We start from the raw sequence: 22,071 nt of genomic DNA on the forward strand, positions 1-22,071 counted from the left end.
AAGTCGGATAATGAAGGAGACTCATCTCGTGAGTTGCAGGGCCGTACAGCTTCCTTCCTGTACGAGGGTGAAGACGATTTTGCATAGAACATAAAGTCTACAAAATGATACAGACTTTCCATAATTTATTCTAATCATAATCATAATCATTTATTACATCCACTGATCATATACATGATATGGGACATGTCATATTTACAAACTAATAATTAATTACATAATATACATAAAAGTAATAACTATAATTAAATGCAACACAAATACAAATATAAAAAACTTGGAACTTGATTGAAAAAAACCACAGGTCGGTCGATTTCGGCTATAAGTCCTGTTTGCAGTATTTCTTGAAGTCAGGAGTCAATTTCAACCATCGCGTCTTTCATGAGAAGACATCCTTCTCGAAGTCAGGATCTGGAAAAGAGGAAGTAAAGTTTTTTGAAGTAAGGCGTTCTTTTTCTATTTAGTTATGACAGTTTTCAATAAATTCATTCATACTGTAAAAGCAGTTTTTGATTAAAATTTTATAAAGAGCTTCCTTAAATTTCTGATGTGCAGATATTTCTTTAAAATAATTTGGTAGGCTATTGTACATAAGAAGACCAGCATGAATGAAACTGTTTTTATATAGAGTTGTGTTAAAACTTTCAATAAAAATATTATCTTTATTTCTTGTATTGTGCTGTAGGAAAGCTATGCAAATTATATTTGATAAAATGTAAGGTTTCATAAATATAAATACAGAGTAATGGCAAGATATGTAATTTTTTGAAGAATGGTCTGCAGCTAATAGTTTGAGACACTTGAACTATGGCTCTAATAGCTCTCTTTTGTAGTTTAAATATTTGGATTGCATTGGGTGAATTACCCCAAAAGATTATACCATACGTTAGGATAGAGTGAAAGCATGCGAAGTGCAATGTGTCAGCAGATTCAATAGATGATGCTCTTATTAGTAATCGCAAGGCAAAGCAAATTTTACTTAATTTTTTCCCTAGTTCTTGAAGGTGTACGGACCATTTTAAATGTTCATCTAGCCATATACCAAGAAATTTTGTATTGTTAGAATATTGAATTGTTTCATTTTGATACTCTATGACCGGCCACTCAGAATTATTATTTTGTGAATGATGAAAAGAAATGGCTATGGTTTTCGACTTATTGATTACCAGTCTGTTTCTCTCAAACCATTCTACTAGTTGATTTATTGTCTTTTCTATAAGAAAACCCATCGTATTGACATCTTTTCCTGATAAAAAGATACTGGTATCATCTGCAAAGAAAGTTGGTTCTCCATGACTGATGTATGACTCTAAATCGTTTATATATATCAAAAAGAGAATTGGTCCAAGAATTGAGCCCTGTGGAACACCATACCCTAAGCGCTTTTTTTCAGACAGATAATTTATTATTTTACCATTTTCTTTACAAGTGATCTCTGTTCTTTGTTCACGGTTTTCCAGATAGGAAGTAAACCAACTGTGTGCCAAGCTCTAATTCCAATAGTTTTTCATTTTTCCAACAAAATAGTGTGATCCACTAGATCAAATGCTTTTGAGAGGTCTAAAAATAATCCTATTCCTATTTCTTTCTTGTCGATAGATTTATATATATATATATTTTTTTTATTTATAGTTGCCGTATTAGTTGATTTACCCTTACAAAATCCATGTTGGGTTTCAACAACTATATTATGTTGGGTTAAAAATGATATAAGCCTCTTGTGCATAACCTTTTCTATTATCTTAGAAAAAACAGAGAGTAAGGAGATTGCTCTATAATTTTGAACTTCCGTCTGTTGTCTTTTTTATATCAGGGTTTCACTTTTGCCATCTTTAAACTGTCTGGGAATTGGCCTGTTGACAGTGAAAGATTTACTATGAAAGTTACAGGAGTAACTAAATTTAGAAAACATTTTTTGATAATAAAATCTGGAATCCCATCGATGCCAGATGATCTTTTATTCCCAAATTGTTTAATAATTTCCGTAATTTCTGTTTCATTAGTAGGATTTAGGAATATGCTATTACAATTATCCTTGTGTTTTGTTATATTATTGTTTTTAATCTGTGTACTGTTACCCAGCATAGTTTCTGCGATACCTACATAATAATCATTAAATATGTTTGCTATTTTATTGGAGTCACATATTTCTCCACCATCACATTTTAGTTTGATATTCTTTATGTCATTACTATTTTGTCCCAGTTCATCTTTAATAACTTTCCACATAGCCTTTGACTTGTTCCCAGCTGAATTTATAAATTTATCATTGTGCATTTTTTTGGCTTGACATATTACTTTATTATAAATTTTCTTGTAATGATAATAATAATCTTTAAACGTTTTTGAGACATTCCCCCCATTTAATGAGACATTTATATAAAATTTATATAAAATTCTCTAGTTTCTAAAACTGTATAGTTTGTAGTATTTCAAATTTGGAGTGATGTGTTAAGAAAAATGTGGAGTTTTTTTTACTACAGTTTAGCGGTTTTTTGAAGCTTGTGCAGCGGTAAATGGAGTTCTGAGTTGGCAACGCTGGCCACAGGGCACAGTTCAGTGTAGCCAACAGGACGGAAATTCCGTCAAAACTGACGGAACTTCAACGTAGCAGACAGGGAAAAAATGGCTTTGACGGGTGACGGATTTTCTGGCGGAAGTTACAATTTACATTGTCTTTTGACAATTTTAGCTCCTGTCATTCTTAATTGTTTAATTTTTGAGAGATTTTACTATTTATTTGAACAGCCCTGACTGTTCTGTACTATGTTTAAGAATCCCCTGTTTCAGATTTGCTGTTATTCAAGTTAGATGTTGAAGAATTATTATTTTAATCAGGATTAGTAAGTAAATTGTGTTAAATTTTGCTTATATATTTATTTATATTGAATCCTATTCTTTTTTTCATTTTGACGGATTCTGACGGATTTTCAGGTGTTATATTGACGGGGATACAATTCATGTATTGGCAACACTGGCACAGTTAGTCGAGCGAAAGCAAGAGGAGTAGAATTGGAATCTCTGTTCACTACTGTTGCGTGGAAGTGTATTGTGTATTTTACGAAGAATACGTAAGTAAAAGACTCTATGATTTAAGGTGATATTGAATGCAAAATATTCAGATTTTGCCTAAGAAGTGATAAACACTTTCCATAATTTAGTCTATATTTTTATAAAATTCTCCAGTTCCTAAAGCTGTATAGTTTGTATTTTAAATATGGAAGTGATGTGTTAAGAAAAATCTGGAGTTTTTCAAGTACAGTTTAGCGGTTTTTTTAAGCTTGTGCAGCGGTAAATGGAATTCTGAGTTGGCAACACTGATCGGAAGATTCGATTCGAAACAAGTATTAGCAGGGCACGTAAACACGTGTGTATTTGGTGTGTAATATATCAAATGGTAGTTATGCTATGTATATTTTAGATACGAAAGTATGTGGTAACTTCTCCATGTTACTCTTCTTACGAGGTCGAGTTTACAGAAATTTAAGTCTTTATTTTATAAGTAGTTATTGTGTCCATTGAAAATCTAACCTATAATGTTGCATGTCAAAAGTTCTGCTGCATTGAAAATATTTTATCTTAACCAGGCGTTTAATATGAAGTTATAAATTTGAAGGTGAATATTAAAAGATAAACGTATCATTTTGAATATCCGAGTACTTTTGAAGGAACACCCAGAATAGGGAGTTTAAATTGAATAGGTCTTATATGTGTACCTTCCAAAGAGTTATACCACCATTTTGTTTAAAAAGTGTCGCCGTGATTTTCTTTTAATTTGATTGGTTATTTGGTTGTTATTTGTTCTAGAATTTTCGTTAATTTTGAATGGATAATGACATTATCAGTTGTTCTTGGTTGTTTGACGTGAGTGGTGTTATGTTGTGTCTGATGGCTAAAGCTATTGAAAGTTTGTCATTTTATGATTTTCTTTCGATTTGATTGGTTATAGTTGTAATTTATTCTAGAATTTTCATTAATTTTGAATGGATAATGATGTTGTCAGTTCTTCCTGGTTGTTTGACGTGAGTGATGTTACATTGTAGATTTGTCTGCATTTGTCGAATGCGCATCATCATGCTTACGAAAAGGCACTTTTCAGTGCCAATGATTTATTTTGTGTGCACAAGGTTGGAACTTTGAAGTAAGAGGGAAAGGAAGGAATCCGTGTTCTGAAATTATTTATTAAATTTTGTGTCGATTTTGGTTTAGTTCTTTCGCTGGTGATTAAGGATTGTGTTGAATGTTGAGGAGAAAACTGTTTTTTCTGTGGTTTAAAGAAATTACTTACTGAATTTTCTGTAGATGTTATGGTGTAATAAGTGTCCGAAGAGAATTTCATTCAGCATAAAGACGTGGTTTATTTATGCACAGTTGACTGTACGACAAAGTGTTGGTTTAGTTCCTTGTTGCCTGCATGGTTTAAGTTTAGATTGCCTTAAAGCCTGTGTCATATACTGGAAGTGAAGTGGTTGTCGTTGAAGACGTCAATGAGAATTGAATTTTATTTGATAAGGTGATAAATTATTATGTTTTTTTTTTTTTTTGTGTTTTTGTGATTTTTGGGGGTAAAGTGCGGACGAAAACTACCAGAAAAGTACTACCAACTACGACGTTCGAATGCCACGAAACGCCAAAAAAAATCAAAGGCGAAAAATTAAATATATTTTCATTTTTTGGAGGGCATCTTGGTGTTTGTAAGTATTACTCCTGATCACATGTATATAACAGATTGGCCATCCCCATGTTAAAAACGGTAACATAAAGAAGAGAACAACCACCAAGATCGATTAGTAACGACCGCTAGATAGAAGTATAGTTGCTCCATGCAATTCAAATGAGAGTCTTCTTCTACTGTCGTTAGATGCATAGTGAAAGTTGTTGCCTTCAAAGCCCGTAAGGGTGATCAATCTGTTATGTGATCTGGGGTAATACATCAACTATTCACACTAATTTAACTTCATTGTAGAACTCATCACAAATTTGTAACAGTTTTCTGTGCTATTTCCAACAACGAATGATAGGCCTACCGTCATTCGTTTATCCGAAAATCTTTACAGTAATTTTAAATTTGGGTACTTGGCTTTTCTATAGCATGCAACACTGAAACTTCCAACTTGCATTTTTCTAAGTTCTACAGTGCGGAAATCTGTGACAGATTAGGTTAGTGTTTTCATATGCCTTCCATATACGAATCTGTGCCAGGTTAGCTTTGGTTATTTTAGGTTTTTTAAATATGCTTTACATATACGAATCTGCAACAGGTTAGGTTTGGTTAATTTAGGCTTTTGTATGCTTTGCATATACTAAGTGAAGTGAAATATGCATTTCGCGTTCATTTTGAAGTATTCTACCTTTTTATTTCACATGTTAAATAATCATTTTTAAGTTATGGAATGACACAACCAAATAGATCACATCTTGATAGATAAACGAAAACATACTAGTATAGTAGACATTCGAACTTTCAGGGGGGCAGACTGTAATTCTGACCATTATTTGGTGATTGGAGGATTAAGAGAAAGACTATCAGTAGCCAGGCGAGTAGAGCAACAAGTTTATATTAGCAGACTCAATATTCTGAAATTAAAGGACGAGGAAAGTAAGCAACATTATCAGGTCGAAATTTCAAATAGGTTTGCCGTATTAGCAACGTCCGACGGAGATGAGGAAGAGTTAGATGTCAATAACGTGTGGGAGAATATCCGAGATAATATCAAAATTGCAGCTGAGCAGAGCATAGGTTATCATGAAACTAAGAAAAGGAAGCTGTGGTTTGATGAAGATTGTTCCATTGTAGTAGATAGAAGGAAACAGGCAAAATTGAAATTCTTACAGGACTCAATTGAGGAGAATAGAGATAATTATTTCAATGAAAGATGGGAAGCAGTCGTACACTTAGGAATAAAAAGAGAGATTACTTGAAGGAAAAACTGAATGAGGTAGAAACAGATAGTAAGAATAAAAACATTCGGGATTTATATAAGAGTGTAAAGGAATTTAAGAATGGATATCAGGCAACAGTAAATGTGATCAAGGATGAGAATGGTGACTTGCTTGCAGACAGTCCTGAATAGATGGAAAAACTATTTTGGACAATTACCAAATATACATAGGCCAAATAGAAATGATTGGCACGAAATTCAAATACAAACTGCTGAGCCATTTATACCCGAACCCACACTTTCTCAAGTCGAAATTGCGATAGAAAATCTGAAAAAGTACAAGTCTCCAGGTATTGATCAAATTCCAGCAGAATTACTACAAGAGGGTGGAAGTGCATTATCTAGCGAAATTTATAAGCTTGTACTTGCGATTTGGGAAAAGGAAATTGTACCAGACCAATGGAAGGAGTCCATAATCGTACCTATTTTTAAGAAGGGGGACAAGACTAACTATATTAACTTTCGAGGAATATCACTTTTGTTAACATCCTACAAAATGTTGTCGAATATCCTTTTGAGAAGATTAACTCTATATGTAGATGAAATTATTGGGTATCATCAATGTGGTTTTAGGTTTAATAGATCGACTATTGATAAGATTTTTTGTATTCAACAGATATTGGAGAAAAAATGGGAGTATAAGGATACAGTATACCAGTTATTCATAGATTTCAAAAAGGCATATGACTCGGTTAAAGGACAAGTTTTATATAATATTCTTATTGACTTTGGTATTCCCAAGAAACTAGTTCGATTAATTAAAATGTGTCTTAGTGAAACTTACAGCAGAGTCTGTATAGGCCAGTTTCTATCTGATGCTTTTCCAATTCACTACGGGCTAAAACAAGGAGACACACTATCACCTTTACTTTTTAACTTTGCTCTAGAATATGCCATTAGGAAAGTTCAGGATAACAGGCAGGGTTTGGAATTGAATGATTTACATCAGCTTCTTGTCTATGTGGATGACGTGAATATGTTAGGAGAAAATTCACAAACGATTAGGGAAAACCTGGACATTCTACTTGAAGCAAGTAAAGAGATAGGTTTGGAAGTAAATTCCGAAAAGATTACATATATGATTATGTTTCATGATCAGAATATTGTACGAAATGGAACTATAAAAATTGGAGATATATCCTTCGAAGAGGTGGAAAAATTCAAATATCTTGGAGCAACAGTAACAAATATAAATTACACTTGGGAGGAAATTAAACGCAGAATAAATATGGGAAATGCATGTTACTATTCGGGGGAAGCTTATGTCATCTAGTCTGCTGTCAAAAAATCTGAAAGTTAGAATTAATAAAACAGTTATATTACCGGTTGTTCTGTATGGATGTGAAACTTGGACTCTCACTTTGAGGGAGGAACAGAGATGAAGGGTGTTTGAGAATAAGGTTCTTAGGAAAATATTTGGGGCTAAGAGGGATGAAGTTACAGGAGAATTGAGAAAGTTACACAACACAGAACTGCACGCATTGTATTCTTCACCTAACATTATTAGGAACATTAAATCCAGACATCTGAGATGGGCAGGGCATGTAGCACATATGAGCGAATCCAGAAATGCATATAGAGTGTTATTTGGTAGCTGGAGGGAAAAAGACCTTTGGGGAGGCCGAAACGTAGATGAGAGGATAATATTAAAATAGATTTGAGGGAGGTGGGATATGATGGTAGGGACTGGATTAATCTTGCTCAGGATAGGGACCTATGGTGGGCTTATGTGAGGGCGGCAATGAACCTCCGGGTTCCTTAAAAGCCGTAAGTAAGTAAGTTATCTACACCGATCAATTATTTCCGTTTTTACCCATTTCCTAATCGGTATGTTTTCAAGTCAACAGACGTCCTGTATGATTTTTTCACGTTCCAAACTATCTTCCCTCTGAAAATTATACCATTTTCTCACTTTTTTCGTAAAAAAAAATCCTTCAGTGTCACGTACTATAGAAAACCCGAATTTTTTTTCCCCGCAACTTCCATCATTCATTGTTTATATAAGAAAATGTAGCCTTTAAAATAGGCTATTACTAACTGCAAGGAGTTATAGAAAGTAAATTGGCTGCTATGGACAAACGATTTATGAACAGTGTTGCTGGTGAGGATTTTCTGTCAAACCTTGTTGAACGAACTGCAACAGGAGCTCGAAGACAAACACACGTGATAAGACAGTTATGCATTCTGTCTTAAAATTTTGGAATGTGTAAGGAAGAAAGCTAACATTTTCATTGCAGATTTGACACAATGCAAGATCAATCGGTGAAACATCTTACTGTATCTGGACTAACATTTTCTTTCTTCACACCGGAAGAAATTGAGAAACTGAGTGTGTTGAAGATAACTCCATTGTCATTCAATTCTATTGGTCATCCATTGAAGTGTGGGCTTTATGATCCCGCACTGGGTAAGTATGCACATCGGACTGTTAGGTATGAAACTCAGTAAAAGCATGAAATGTGTGTAACTTACAGCCCATCAGATTGAGTCGTCTACAGTTTGTAGAGATTTATATTCAAGGGTGTGGTGTAATTACATATTCCAATATAGTACTGAGGCCAGCCCATCGCCTTGTTTTAATTTAATCCTTGGTTCACTTGAAAAATAAAGTTCCACATTCTCCTTGAATATTCACACATGAGACAGTTTCTGTCATTGTTTCATTTAGCTTGACTTTTCAGGAATTTGAAATTGTTGTAAGATTTTATTAATCTGGGTTCTGTTAATTGAGTCATAAGCTTTGTTGGAAGTGCACGAAAATCTGAAATAGATCCATACATCCTTCTCAGAATTTTTCCATTATCAATTTCACTGTGTGTAGTTGATTGATTGTTGACCTATTTTTCTTAAATCCTGCTTGTTATTCCCCTATGATCGTCTTAGCATATGATTCGAGTCTCATTCTCAGGATGCTCGTAAAAACTTTAGGAACAGGGATGTGCTCCTATAGTTGTCACAATTGAGCTTATCGCCTTTTGGTAGATTGTACACATTATTTCTCCCAGTCTGTGGTAATTTGTTCTAGGCTTATGTTTCATATTTTAACTACCAAGCTATGCAAAATATTCAGGAGATCTGTTCCTCCATATTTCTGAGGGAATTTCATTATATCCTGAAGCTTTATTATTTTTTAGTGCTGATAACTACTTTCTGTAGATCTTCTGTAGTAGGCCTAGGTACTTCCTCTGGATTTTCTATATTTCCTTCTTCTATCTCAATACTGTGAGTTATTAGAGGGGCTGCTAAGACACATTCCAGACTAGTATAATTCAATAAGCTTTGGAAGTATTCGGTCCTTCTGTTTTTGATTTTTTCTTTGTCACCTATCAAATTACTTTCCTTTACTTTTGCAAAGATTTGTACGTGTTTTAAATTCTTCCTTCGTCATTTTGATTTCTTTAGAGGCTAGTAGGCCTATGTGTTCCTTATTTTAAGATTCTCATTAATTTTTTGTTGTACTCAAAAAGCTGTTAAAATCTACGCAGGTACATTACTTCCGTCCTGTATATTTTTGTATAATTTTGTTTACTTGTTCCAAATTTCAAAGCAACAATTGTATACCCCCCCCCCCCCCCGAATAAGGTTATATGGCTCATTGTTTCCCTTATTCTGGTCTGGGGTTATTCAGTTATGATATATGATCTGTGGAACACAATACATTTGCTTAAAATTGAAAATAAGAACTATATTCCACTTTTCTTGGCAACTCAGTGCATATTCAGATGCAATTTTAGGTGACCCAGTTTCAATACGTAGTGAAGAAGTGAAGATTTAAGTTTTTTCCATAGGGACTGGATGTGTTATGTTTTTATCTTGGTTACAATATGTGGAAGAGTGTAATATATAATACAATAAAATTCACTTGTATTCGTTTTCTAGACTTAATAAAATGTTCTCAGATCTTATAGATAGTCTAGTAGTGGGGTTGCCACTTAACAAGCATTATTAACATAAGAAATGCATTTTTTTTATGTTGCAGGGCCTGTAAGTGATAGCAGCGATCCGTGCACGACTTGTTCGAACAATGTGTACAAATGTCCTGGTCACATTGGACATATAGAACTACCTCTTCCAGTAATTAATTCTTTGTTTCATAAAGTAATCTATAATATTCTCAAGTTGGCATGCTTGAATTGCCATAACTTTCGAATTAAAGGTGAGTAATGGACTTGGAGTCTTGTCTTCTTTCTTAGTAATCTCGAATTCAGACATTATTCTCTAGGAGGGGAGAATGAGTGAATTCGCGGAGGGAAGGGAGAAACTATGCTTTATAAAGCAAAATATATCTAATGGCTCTATTAAAAAATTTACATAAACTCAGAACAACAAAACTTTCACCAGTGTTTTAAATGTACACATACAACATGCTGTTAAAACCATACATATCAATTAATCATTCGACAGTAAGTTAACATGGTTGCACCCATTTGAAATATATTTCTGAAAAAGCTCGTAAAAGATTCTCCCTTCTGAAAAGACTAGCAGGAAAGAAATGGGGATGCACTAGGAGTACTTTGAACACTACATACAAAATGTTTATAAAGCCAGTGCTGATGTACTGTGGAGAAATTTTAATTACTTCACCTTTCATAAACGAAATAGAATATGTTCAAAAGCAAGCTTTCAGGCTCATTACTGGGGGAATCAAAACAACTCCAATAGATTCTATGAGATTCCTCACTAATATTAACAGCATCAAAATGACAATAGAAGAAAAACCACTGATTCAATATGAAAAATTTAATCAGATTACCATAAAACAATTGGCATTCATACAGTCCTCTCTGTAGATTAAAAACTCAAAGTTTCATATCCATGGTTCAAGAATTAAAACAGAAAATCAACATCCCGAATTTAAAAGAAAACTTACAAATTAAACCAAATCCTTTAACTCTATTAAATATAGAGTATAATCTAAATTTAACAGGAGAAGTACTGAAATCAGAAGTAAACACTGAAATAATGAAATAATTGTCTTTACAGACAATTAATATTAGGTACCCTCCACAAAACTGTCTTCCTTTATACACCAACGGATCCTTGATCTCCAGGGAACAAGGTGCCGGTGCAGGTGTTACGTGCTGTCTCTTCTCACTTTATAGATCTCTTGGATATGGAACAACAAGTTTTGATGGAGAAACATTGCAATAAGTGAAAGTCTCAGGAATCTTCTATGCCACATCAATAAATTAAAAATTGCAGTTACATTGCAGATTCCAAAGCAGCTATTCTATCAATAGTCTCTAGACACACATCTTAATTTCAAACAGCAATTGAATTCTTTTCTGTAGTTTTTGAAGTTGTTGGATCATTTTGTGACATTCTTTAATTTGGATTGACATCATTTTATATGAATTTATTGCATATAATGCTGCTTTAGAATCAGAGAGAATGACAGCATTTTCAAATTTATCTATTCTGTACAGTAAGTGTTGGAGTGACATATGAATAGCCATTATTTCCGCATCAAAATTTGTTGTATGGTATCCTGCTGGTTGATAAAATGAGAATAATGTACATGTAATTCCTGATCCTGAGTTGTTATCGATAGTAGACCCATCTGTGTAAATATGTAACCATTCTTCTGGTGGGCATCTATTGTTCACAGCTTCTAATGCCAGCGCTTTTAGTACAGGGTTGGAAGTTTCAGATTTTGTAACTGGTTCTTCTAAATCTAGTTGAATGTTAATTGGTTCGAAGGTTAGAGGGTTTTCTCTGCTTAAAATGTTTTCTTTAGATTTAGGGAGGTTCAATTCTGTTTTTATTTCTGTGACTTTGGACAGGAAACTTGTTTGTGTTTTCAACTTGGTTGGCTGTAACAGTCTTTTTTCCCATTTTGTTGTTGTTAACCGTAGCATTTTTTTATGGTGTGTTAGTGCCTGCTCCTCTAGAGTGAGATATATTGGAGGGTTCTGTGTTAGGGCTTGCATTGCCGTGATTGGGGTTGATTTTGCTGCACCAGTTATTAGTCGCAGGGCCTGATTTTGGCATACTTCTAGTCGATTCAGGTTGAAATTATTTGCTGTAATTAATACCTCCGCATTGTAGAGAAGTATTGGCTTGATGAATGTTTTGTAAGTGATGTTCAAAGTCTGCCGATTACTACCCCACTTGGCTCCAGCTAATCTCTTTAAAATTCGAAGTCTTTTTGTTGATTTGTTTACTACTGCTTCAATATGATTTCTCCAAGATAATTTTGCAATGGATACGTGCACATTGTGGAATTGCTGGATATGAAACTGCTGACTTTCTTGCCAAAAAATAATCCAATTTAATTCAGAATACAAATACAAGCCTACCTTTTATATCCATCAAAAGACTAATTAAAAATAAATATAAAATAAAGCAAAACCAAACACTATGTACCAAAGCCAAAGATAAAAAATGGAGCATTTTAATAAAAAAACCAGAAATTATTCCAGAAATCCCACGTAAATCTGCAGTAGCAAAATTCAGACTGCTTACAGAACACGATTATTTGGCCAAACACTTGAATAGAATAGGAATTTACACAAATCCAAATTGCCCTCTATGCAACAAAGAAGAAGCTATGACTGAAGATCATCTACAAACCTGTGAAGTTCTACCTGATGGATCCACCACAGAGAAATATTGGAGAGCAAGAACGCTAATGGCTTCGTTGCCAAAGCCCGGCATTAGATAACAACAACAACATAATTTGAAACAGCAGAAATAACTAAAATGCTCTCTCAATTAATATCACTCAATAAAAGAATTGTATTCCAATGGATACCATCCCATTGTGGAATCCTGGAAAACGAGAATGTGGATGCAAAGAAGGGCAGCACTGCTACTTACAGACCTGTTACTAAATCTACGTATTACTCTGTGAAGAGATTTATTAATTGTACATACTTAGTCCACACCTGTGGAGTAATGGTCAGCGCGTCTGGCTGCGAAACCAGATGGCCCGGGTTCGAATCCCAGTCAGGGCAAGTTACCTGGTTGAGGGTTTTTCCGAGGTTTTCCCTCAACCCAATACGAGCAAATGCTGGGTAACTTTCGGTGCTGGACCCCGGACTCATTTCACCGGCATTATCACCTTCATTTCATTCAGACGCTAAATAACCTAGATGTTGATACAGCGTCGTAAAATAACCCAATAAAATAAAATAAATTACATACTTAGACTTCAACAAACAAAATTTGATAACACAATCTCAAGGGAAAAAATGGAGACTTCAGCAAACAAAATTTGATAACACAATCTCAAGGGAAAAAATAGAGACTTCAGCAAACAAAATTTGATAACATAATCTCAAGGGAAAAAAATGGAACTCTCTGCATCATAATCCACAGTTAATTCCCGATTTACCACACAAATCGTCTGTAGCTGAATTTAGATTGGCAACAGACTGTTTGGCCAAGCACCTGCATAGATTTGGAATATATCAATCCCCTAACTGCCCATTGTGCAACTCAAACCAAGAAATGGATTCGGAACACCTCAAAATCTGTGCTTCAGTGGCTGACCATGACAATATCTTTGAAAAATATTGGAGTGCAAGAGGGAAAATGACTTTATTGTCAAATGCCTGGCATTAGAAAACAACAACATAAATTAATCAATCTTGTTTTGAGAGGATCAGTATATTTCAATATGTACCGGCAATGTAGACTATTTTTAGTAGTAGATTAGCTAACATGTAGCTCTAATATATTCAGTTAAATACAATGACTTACTATGTACAGGGTTGGTCATAATCTTTGCTTAGGGATCAAAAGTAAAAACAAATCCATATAAACACACATGGCTATTATAACTTTTTTAAATTATTAATTTTTACACATATTCTGCATCAATAATTTGCCTCCCAGTTAGCAACCAATCTTATGTGGATTATCAAAGAAGAAGGTGCATCACCGTTTTTGAGAGAACGTGGTAACACTCTTGATCTTCTTTAAAAATGAATTGCAAGCTAAGTTATAATAGCCAAATGTGTTTATATGGTTTTGCTTTTACGTTGAATCCCTAGGCAAAGTTTATGAACTTAACATCAACACCATACTTTGCAACAAGCAGGTTTACATAGGTCTGTGTGTGAAAGTGTTCAAGTATGGACTTCAGATTTGTACTTTTTCATTTACCTTAGAACTGTTATTTTCATGCTTCCCTACTGTGCTTTGAAGGTAATGATTTGGATGTTGTAAAATAAACTTAAGTTATAAGAATAATCAAAAGAACACATGTATTATTATTGTTGCTACTACTACTGCTGCTGCTAACCACCATCACCACTACCACTGCCAACACCACCGCCAACGCCACCACTGCTGTAGCTATTATTGTTAATACTGCTACTACTGCTGCTGCAGCTGCTACCACCACTATTACTTTTGCTGCTAACTGCTAACCACCACCAGCACTACTGCTATTGCTACTGCTACTTCTCCTGCTGCTACTAATGACTGCCACTGCTACTGTTTGTGCTGCTAATACTACAGCTACTGCTAACCATGAAGGCTTTTTCCTGTAAAATAGACAATATTGTGTCAGAGTACTTTATCTTGACTTTGTATTATATGAATGATACACAAAGTATTCTTTTTTTTACAAATAATAGTCTGTTTTTCAGGTACGAAAAAAAAATAGGTAGTATTTGACTTCAGTTCATTACAATTATCTCCGAAAGTGAAAATTGATATTTCTTGGATACAGGATTATTTCCCTTTGGTCACTTATTGAATTTATCTTCATAGTAATACTGATAATTATGATTATTTATATTTCTACGTAACTACATAAACCATTAATTTATTTTACAGGAGTTTCTAAGCATCTTTTCGTAACAAAGTTAAGACTTCTTGATGATGGTCTTATCACTGAAGCCCAGGAAGTGGAAGAAGTCATTGCAGATCTGCTTTCATCTTCAAATCCAACGAATGTAGTAAATGAAGCTACTACAGTTCTGGTGGAAGAAAGATTGCAAGAGTAGTATAGCAGAATGAAGAAAAGTTAGTTGTCCTTCATTTAAATTTACTTTCATAAATGATTTGTTCATAGTACACTTATTTATAAAATTTAAAATCACTGTAACTTTATTCATGCAGGGGAAAGAGGAATCTGTAACGAAGCCCAGTGAGACCTCAGTCTACTATATACAGTCACGAAGCTTGGGATGATTTTTTGCAATTCTCGCGATAGTTGCTAGCCGCTTGGATTGCTGTGAGTACCAGGAACAATAGACTGTACCACAGCCATCGTGATCTAATACAGGCTGTAAGGCAGACCATGTAACTCTCTTAACCCGATCACGAAGGGGGGGCGTTTCAACCATATAAATTAGTTGGAATGCATAAACAGTAACATATGTTTCTCTAAAATGTAGTGTAATTCCATTAATGAAATTTAAAACAATGATTAGGAGACTCTTCAGACATAATTCACTTACGAGTTAAGATGTAATATTATTTATGGTGTGAAAATTACGTTGTTCGTACGTGTAGTACCTGCCCTTATTTCGATTAAATATCGCGAAATTCTTGTACATTCATTTATGCACGATTCAATAATTTTCAATTGCACCACACGGATCTTTAGATATGTTGAAATTATAGGTTATGTTTACTGTACCAGTTGCCCTTTTCTGTCTACATTTAGTGATCTCCAATGCCTTGTCATTCATATGAAAATTATAGGTTATGTTTACTATATTTAACTTATGTTCCTAAATTCGCAGTCATACATTATAATTAAGCATAATGTCATGTATGAGACCCCAGACATTCAATTTGTCTGTATTTTAATACTACAATTGAATTGTATTTATCTACTACTTAAGAGACGAAGTAACACAATTGTACGTACACGAATTTCATAGGAGTGGTATGGTAAATGTTTTGTCTAAAATTAGGGAAGGTAGATGTGCTAAATTGAAATCACAATATAAATTCTTTTTTATTAAACCTCAAAATACCTTCCATTCTAAACTTGAAATGTTGACGCGAACAGATTATGTTAACATGTAAAATTCTCTTCACATTAAAATAACACAGTTTTGTAATTATTTCTGCAACATATTATGCAACAAGAAGTAAACAGAACTTATGGACACATTACACTAAATAAAGCTTAGCAATGATACGCAATAAAGTTATAATATAATATTTCACTGAGCTCCATACACTGAAATAGAAAACCCGAACAAACATTACGGCCTGGTCTAGATCGAAAAGGCATTGACTGTTCCATATTTCGCATTTTTGTGAAAAGCTATGTAAACTGTGAAATGTTAGTTATCGGTTGTAATAACTGTAAATGGCTAAAATACAATAATTTTAATAATAATATGGGAAAGGAGACGTTTGTAGTACTATAAATTGTAAGAAAAATAGGTTAGAGTTATGCTTCTTCTGAAAGATCCAGGAAGGTGAGTTTATAGAATATATAGGCTATTTTATGAAAATAATATATAAACCTTATATATTTCATATTTCAGTAGTGGAAGGAAGGCGTTAATTTTTTCAAAAGAACACGATATCGAAAGTACAATACATTTTATGGTCTGCTAGGGAAAGAGTCTGTGATGAGGCGATAGTAGCGATCCTGGTGGTGAGCAACTATCTATGGATGCATATTTCAACTGTCTATGTTTGCGTATTTAGTAAGTATTAAGCTTTGTGACTGTATGTACTAGACTGTGGCGAGACTATGTAGATTCTCCTGCAAAGAAAAGTCCACAGAATCATTCTTGAAGCATTTAAGTCAGAACACATTAGAACAGAAATAATTCAGCTCTCAATATTGAGTTTGGAATATTCGTTAATTTGCCATTTAAATTGTCTTGTCAACCAATGTTAGTCTCTTTAGAGTTGGGTCAGACCGAGTCGATCTCTGATGAAACAGTTTATTGTTACAAAATCTTGCAGGTAAACAATTTTGTGGTCTACGAATTAAGATTGCTTTCAACAGTGGTTAGAAAATTACATTGTTACTTGTTGTGCTGAAATCTTGATTAGTGCTGATTTGTTAAGATTTTGTAGGTACTTTCCTATTATGATTCTTTTCAAAATATTCATTCCAATGTAAGAACAACAGCAACATAATTTGCTATTTTTGTCACAGAGATAAAGCACTGTCACATTTTCTGTCTTGGAAATATTCGTGCAAATATAAAAAAAAATTAATCTTCATCTTACAATGTTTGGATGGCATATATACGTCCGTTGATGTGACATATTGATGAATTAAATACAATTATAGTCACAATCATGCCATGGTATGAAAGAAAAATTTCACAACCTCGAGCGGGAATCGAACCTGCGACTTCCTGTTCTCCGGTCAGGTGCTCTACCACTGAGCTATCGAGTTCGTCTCACGCCAAAGGCTCGGAATTATTCTTTCATACTAGCGACTCTGTTATAGAGTACTGTCTGACGCTATGGACAGTCTGACGCTATGGACAGTACTCTATAACAGAGTCGCCAGTATGAAAGAATAATTCCGAGCCTTTGGCGTGAGACGAACTCGATAGCTCAGTGGTAGAGCACCTGACCGGAGAACAGGAAGTCGCAGGTTCGATTCCCGCTCGAGGTTGTGAAATTTTTCTTTCATACCATGGCATGATTGTGACTATAATTGTATTTAATTCATAAAAAAAATTCTTGAGACTGCCTGTTGAGAGTTCCGCTTTTCCATTTTGCTGGGAAAACCTGTAGTGCTACATTTACAATAATATTGACACTAATTACTACACAGCTTACAAATTTACAAGATTTAATATACTAATTAAACTGTTTAAAATACAAAAACATTATATAGTACCAATATTGCTTTATATTTTTTTATGACAACTACATTCAACTAACCTAAATAAGACTTAATAACAACACACAATATATATTCCATATGAAACGATATCTATAATACAGTATGATGCTAGCAGTGGCGGTTCGTGCCTAAAATGACAAGGGGTTCACTACTTTTATGATGGTACATAGTTTTCCAGTAATTTAAACAATATTTAATTTCTGAAAGATTAAAAAATACTACAGTTCTTTAAAGTAGATAATTGCCTTAAAATGAGCCTGATGATGATGATGATGATGATGATGATGATGATTATTGATGATTGATGATGATGATGATGATGATGAAGAAGAAGAATTATCTTTGAAAGAACACAGCGATTTTTCCTTATGTTATCATTCTGTCTTTCGATATTCTGCCTGGAAGCTTAGCTAAGCTGTTGTCTGATTTCTGTTCTTCCAAGGACTGATAAATCTAGGCAAGCATTCTTATGAGCAATAGATTCCTCATGCTTCTTAATTTTCCGTGTCAAATGGCTTAAATGTGACACACCAGTGCATGTCCAGCTCGTATCTTTACCCTTAACAAATAGCAGGCATGGGAAACAAGATAATTTATTTGTAGATTCACAACCGCAAATCCAGCTGTTTTATTTTTCATATTTTTTTTACATTGAAAGCCCTGCAAAATGTCTTACCTCGGCATGTTTGTGCTTGCTTTAAATAGAATTGAGGTAACGACCTTCCAAGCTTCTTTATTGTACACTTATCTTCCAAGATTAAAACTGAAAAATGTTTTTATGAAAGATATTGAACACTATTCATTTTCTTTGGAAATGAACATTGGTCACACTCACAGATGAATATATTAAGACGAAAACACCGAGAATGACTAAGTGGACATTTAAAGGATTGTAAGAAACCATTAATAAGTACAACAATCAGTAACACACACGTACACGATCTCAGCTACAGACTGGAGCTATCTTCTAGTTTGCATCACGAAGCCTTTCGCTTGTCGGCTGTCTCACGATCACGTCACTACAGCTGTGCTGTTCAAACACCAGCTGACTCGGCGAGGTTTAGAGGAGAAATTGAACCTCGTAAGCATGTATTTGTATATGTATGCGATCCCTGTGGTTCATTAAATTTAACACGAGAAAGACATATAATACATATTCCGAAGTAAACAATTAAATTGTTTTTCCTGGGGGTTCTCTAAAGCATTGAATGCATAGGATTTACCACCGCTGGAAGCTAGTCAGCAAAGTTTTATGGCCACCAATGTAGCTCAGTCAGCTGAGACACTTGCCTGTCAGTCCGGAGTTGCTCTTGGGTGTGGGTTCAATTCCCACTTGGACTGACCATAAGGCATATATCAGGTAATCTATGGCGAATCCTCCGTCTCATCTTGTTATATACCATCTTGCTATCACCAATCTCATTGACGCTAAATAACACAGTCATTGATACAGCATTGTTAAATAATCAACTAAAAAAAAAAGAACACGGTTTTATAACAAAGATAATAACTAATTTTTGATAATTTGTATGTGCTCATGAGCTGAACACAAATAAGACACTGAAAAGTTCCAACATGTAACATTTTTCAGAAACTTGTATTTTATTAATATTAGAAGAGAAAAATTCGCTCTGGTGCCAGGGATCGAACCCGGGTCCTTGGTTCTACATGTCAAATGCTCTCACCATTGAGCTACACCGAAGTTCAATCCACAGCACTGGATCGAACCCCTCTCCTCCAGTGTTTTTCTCTTTGTGGCCTGACTCCAAGTTGGACATGTATGTTGACATTTTATGTTAAGTCAACTGCCATTATACAAGGAGCGCACTCAGTTGAGTGACTTGGTGGCCGGGATTCCACAGTAATATGCATAGTAATCTGTGCAGTAATATGCACTGTTGCTAGAAGAATCTACTAAAGATTATTATTTTTTTGGTCCTACAGAATACATCTGTTAAGGTAATAATTAATATTAGAGGAGAAAAATTCGCCTGTGCTGGGGATCGAACCTGGGTTTTTGGTTCTAAGTGCCGAGTGCTCTCACCATTGAGCTACACCGAAGTTCAGTCCACAGCACTGGATCGAACCCCTCTCCTCCAGTGTTTTTCCCTTTTTTGTTTTAGCACAGTGACGTACACACAACCAATTTTTTGTGAAATTTTTTACTCCCCCACAAAATCGACTTCCAATCGCACAGTAGTGTTTACAGGCACAGTGACGGTAAGCAAAGTACAGTTGTGATTCTGGGTGTTAAATAAATTGTATCAAATCGTGTGTTATCGAAAAATTTGTTATGTTAAAGTAACTTATTTCAATTTTTAATTTATCGTATAAATAAACAACTATATTATTGTATAGTTGAAATTGTTAAAACTTTGATTCTAAATATTTTTATTCTGTGTTTCTTAAGTGAATTTTAAAGTTTTAGTTTGCATAAAGCAAAGATATGAAAATTTGTTTTTGAATTGTGCTTGCTTGAGATGTTACTTCTTGTTTGAAGAGAAAGTCGTAGAAGATATTGTTGGTTGAGTTAGAGAAATATGGAGTTGGAGGAGAGAATGCATATCGTCTCTGTGCCTCCAAAACTCGCTATATGCATTTAAACAGATTTTTCAAGAGAAAGAAAAACATTGTCAATTTCAGTTCCCTTGAATTTCAAAGCTACATTCAATCATTACATGAAAAATGATGAAACTGTACCGTACCGAAAGTAGCTTTGAAAATCAAGGTGATTAAAAGTGATCATGTGTATTTTTTCTCTCTCCTGAAAAATCTGTTTAAATGTAGGCCTATATAGTGGATTTTGGAGGTGCAGCAATGGTATTTTATATATTGATGTAATATTTCATATCTGTTCTGAATTTGAACTGAGCACAAGAGAATAAATTGTATGCGTTATGTATGTTACAGTGTATGCATTTATATTTCTACACTTCTTTAACTAATACGTTCAAATAAAGTATCAAAATTCATGATTGTGAGTAATAACAGTAACAGTGTTAAAGCATCGAGATATTGACCTCTGAAACAAATTCTATCTGTGCTTTCAATATCCTTGTGAAGTGGCCGACTGAGAGATAAGGATGATAAAAATTAACTTGGGGTCAATCCTGAAACCTGTCTACTGATGCATAATTCTTGAATAAATTGTCAGAATGAACTAGTTGTTTTGTAACAGTCTGAGGAATTGTAGGAATTACAACCCTTTCTCAGTGATTAGTCTCTCTCTCTTTCTTTTTTTCTATATTTATTTCCTCTTATTTTTTCTTTTCTAACCCTTTCTTCCTTTCTTTGAAGTAACAATGTTTAATTTTGATGCAGTAAAATCATATCCATGAACATCAGGCATATTTTTTTTATCTTTATGTATGAGTTATGTATGTCTCATAAAGGTAGCTTTCTCATTTTCAGAAAAAAATGTTCAAAAACCACGTTCACGTACAAAGTTTGTGGAGTTCATAATAAATGATCTTGTTAATGCAGTAGAGAAATCTGTAAATGAATTGAAGGCTTGCCCAAATTGTAAGGCGCCTATGAAGAAAATCTCAATGTACCGAAACAAGTTGATGATCAAAGTCCAGAAAGCTTCGACAGAAACAGAAAGGTAAGAATGGATTTATAATTACTAATACAGTTTGAAAGCAAGCAACCCCTTTTTAACGAATCTTGTCCTTAAGTAGGAGTTTTTGTTAAAAGGGGCTTACATAAAATGGAAAGGAAAGGCTAAAATAGCTAGTACTGACATGTGTGTTGTGTACCAAACATTATAATCATTTAATTAGGCCTACAGTTTTATTTACAATACACTTCATTATTACATTTTTGTAACTCTTCAAGTGGTGGGCACAAATGTTTTTTCCCTTGGTTGAACCTGAACCGTACTGAAAATAAGCATTGAAAAATGTCTTTTTTCTTCTTCTTCTTCTTCTTCTTCTTCTTCTTCTTCTTCTTCTTCTTCTTCTTCTTCTTCTTCATTGTTCCCCATAATGAAGTAATTGGCAAACCATGCCTTTTGCCATATGCGATAGTGTTATTTGAGGATTGGCCTCGACATCCCTTATTATTTTCACTTTCTGTCCGATAGTTAATTTCTTCCAGTTAGTTGTCATTATAATGATGCATAAACTAACAAAAGAAGTTGGAAACAGGATCCACACAAGTCGTGAGAACAAAGCAAGCAAAGCGGCCACTCTGTGCAAGCAACACAAAGCAAGATAAAGAATAATGCTGCCACATGGCACTGCATTGCCACAGATGGAGATGTGCTGAGCTATACTATTGATTATTGAAAGTCAGGTCGATATTTTGGGCTTCGTTTTCATAAAATCCACTTGAAAA

At 34.3% G+C, this 22,071-nt stretch overlaps 1 pseudogene; it reads left to right on the plus strand.

Moving 5' to 3' along the window:
• The window catches only part of LOC138693790 (DNA-directed RNA polymerase I subunit RPA1-like), a 190,347-nt pseudogene that overhangs the window by 79,766 nt on the left and 88,510 nt on the right, over positions 1-22,071 (plus strand).

The sequence above is a fragment of the Periplaneta americana genome, unplaced genomic scaffold, assembly GCF_040183065.1.
Source record: "Periplaneta americana isolate PAMFEO1 unplaced genomic scaffold, P.americana_PAMFEO1_priV1 scaffold_21, whole genome shotgun sequence".
Classification (NCBI taxonomy): Eukaryota; Metazoa; Arthropoda; class Insecta; order Blattodea; family Blattidae; genus Periplaneta; species Periplaneta americana.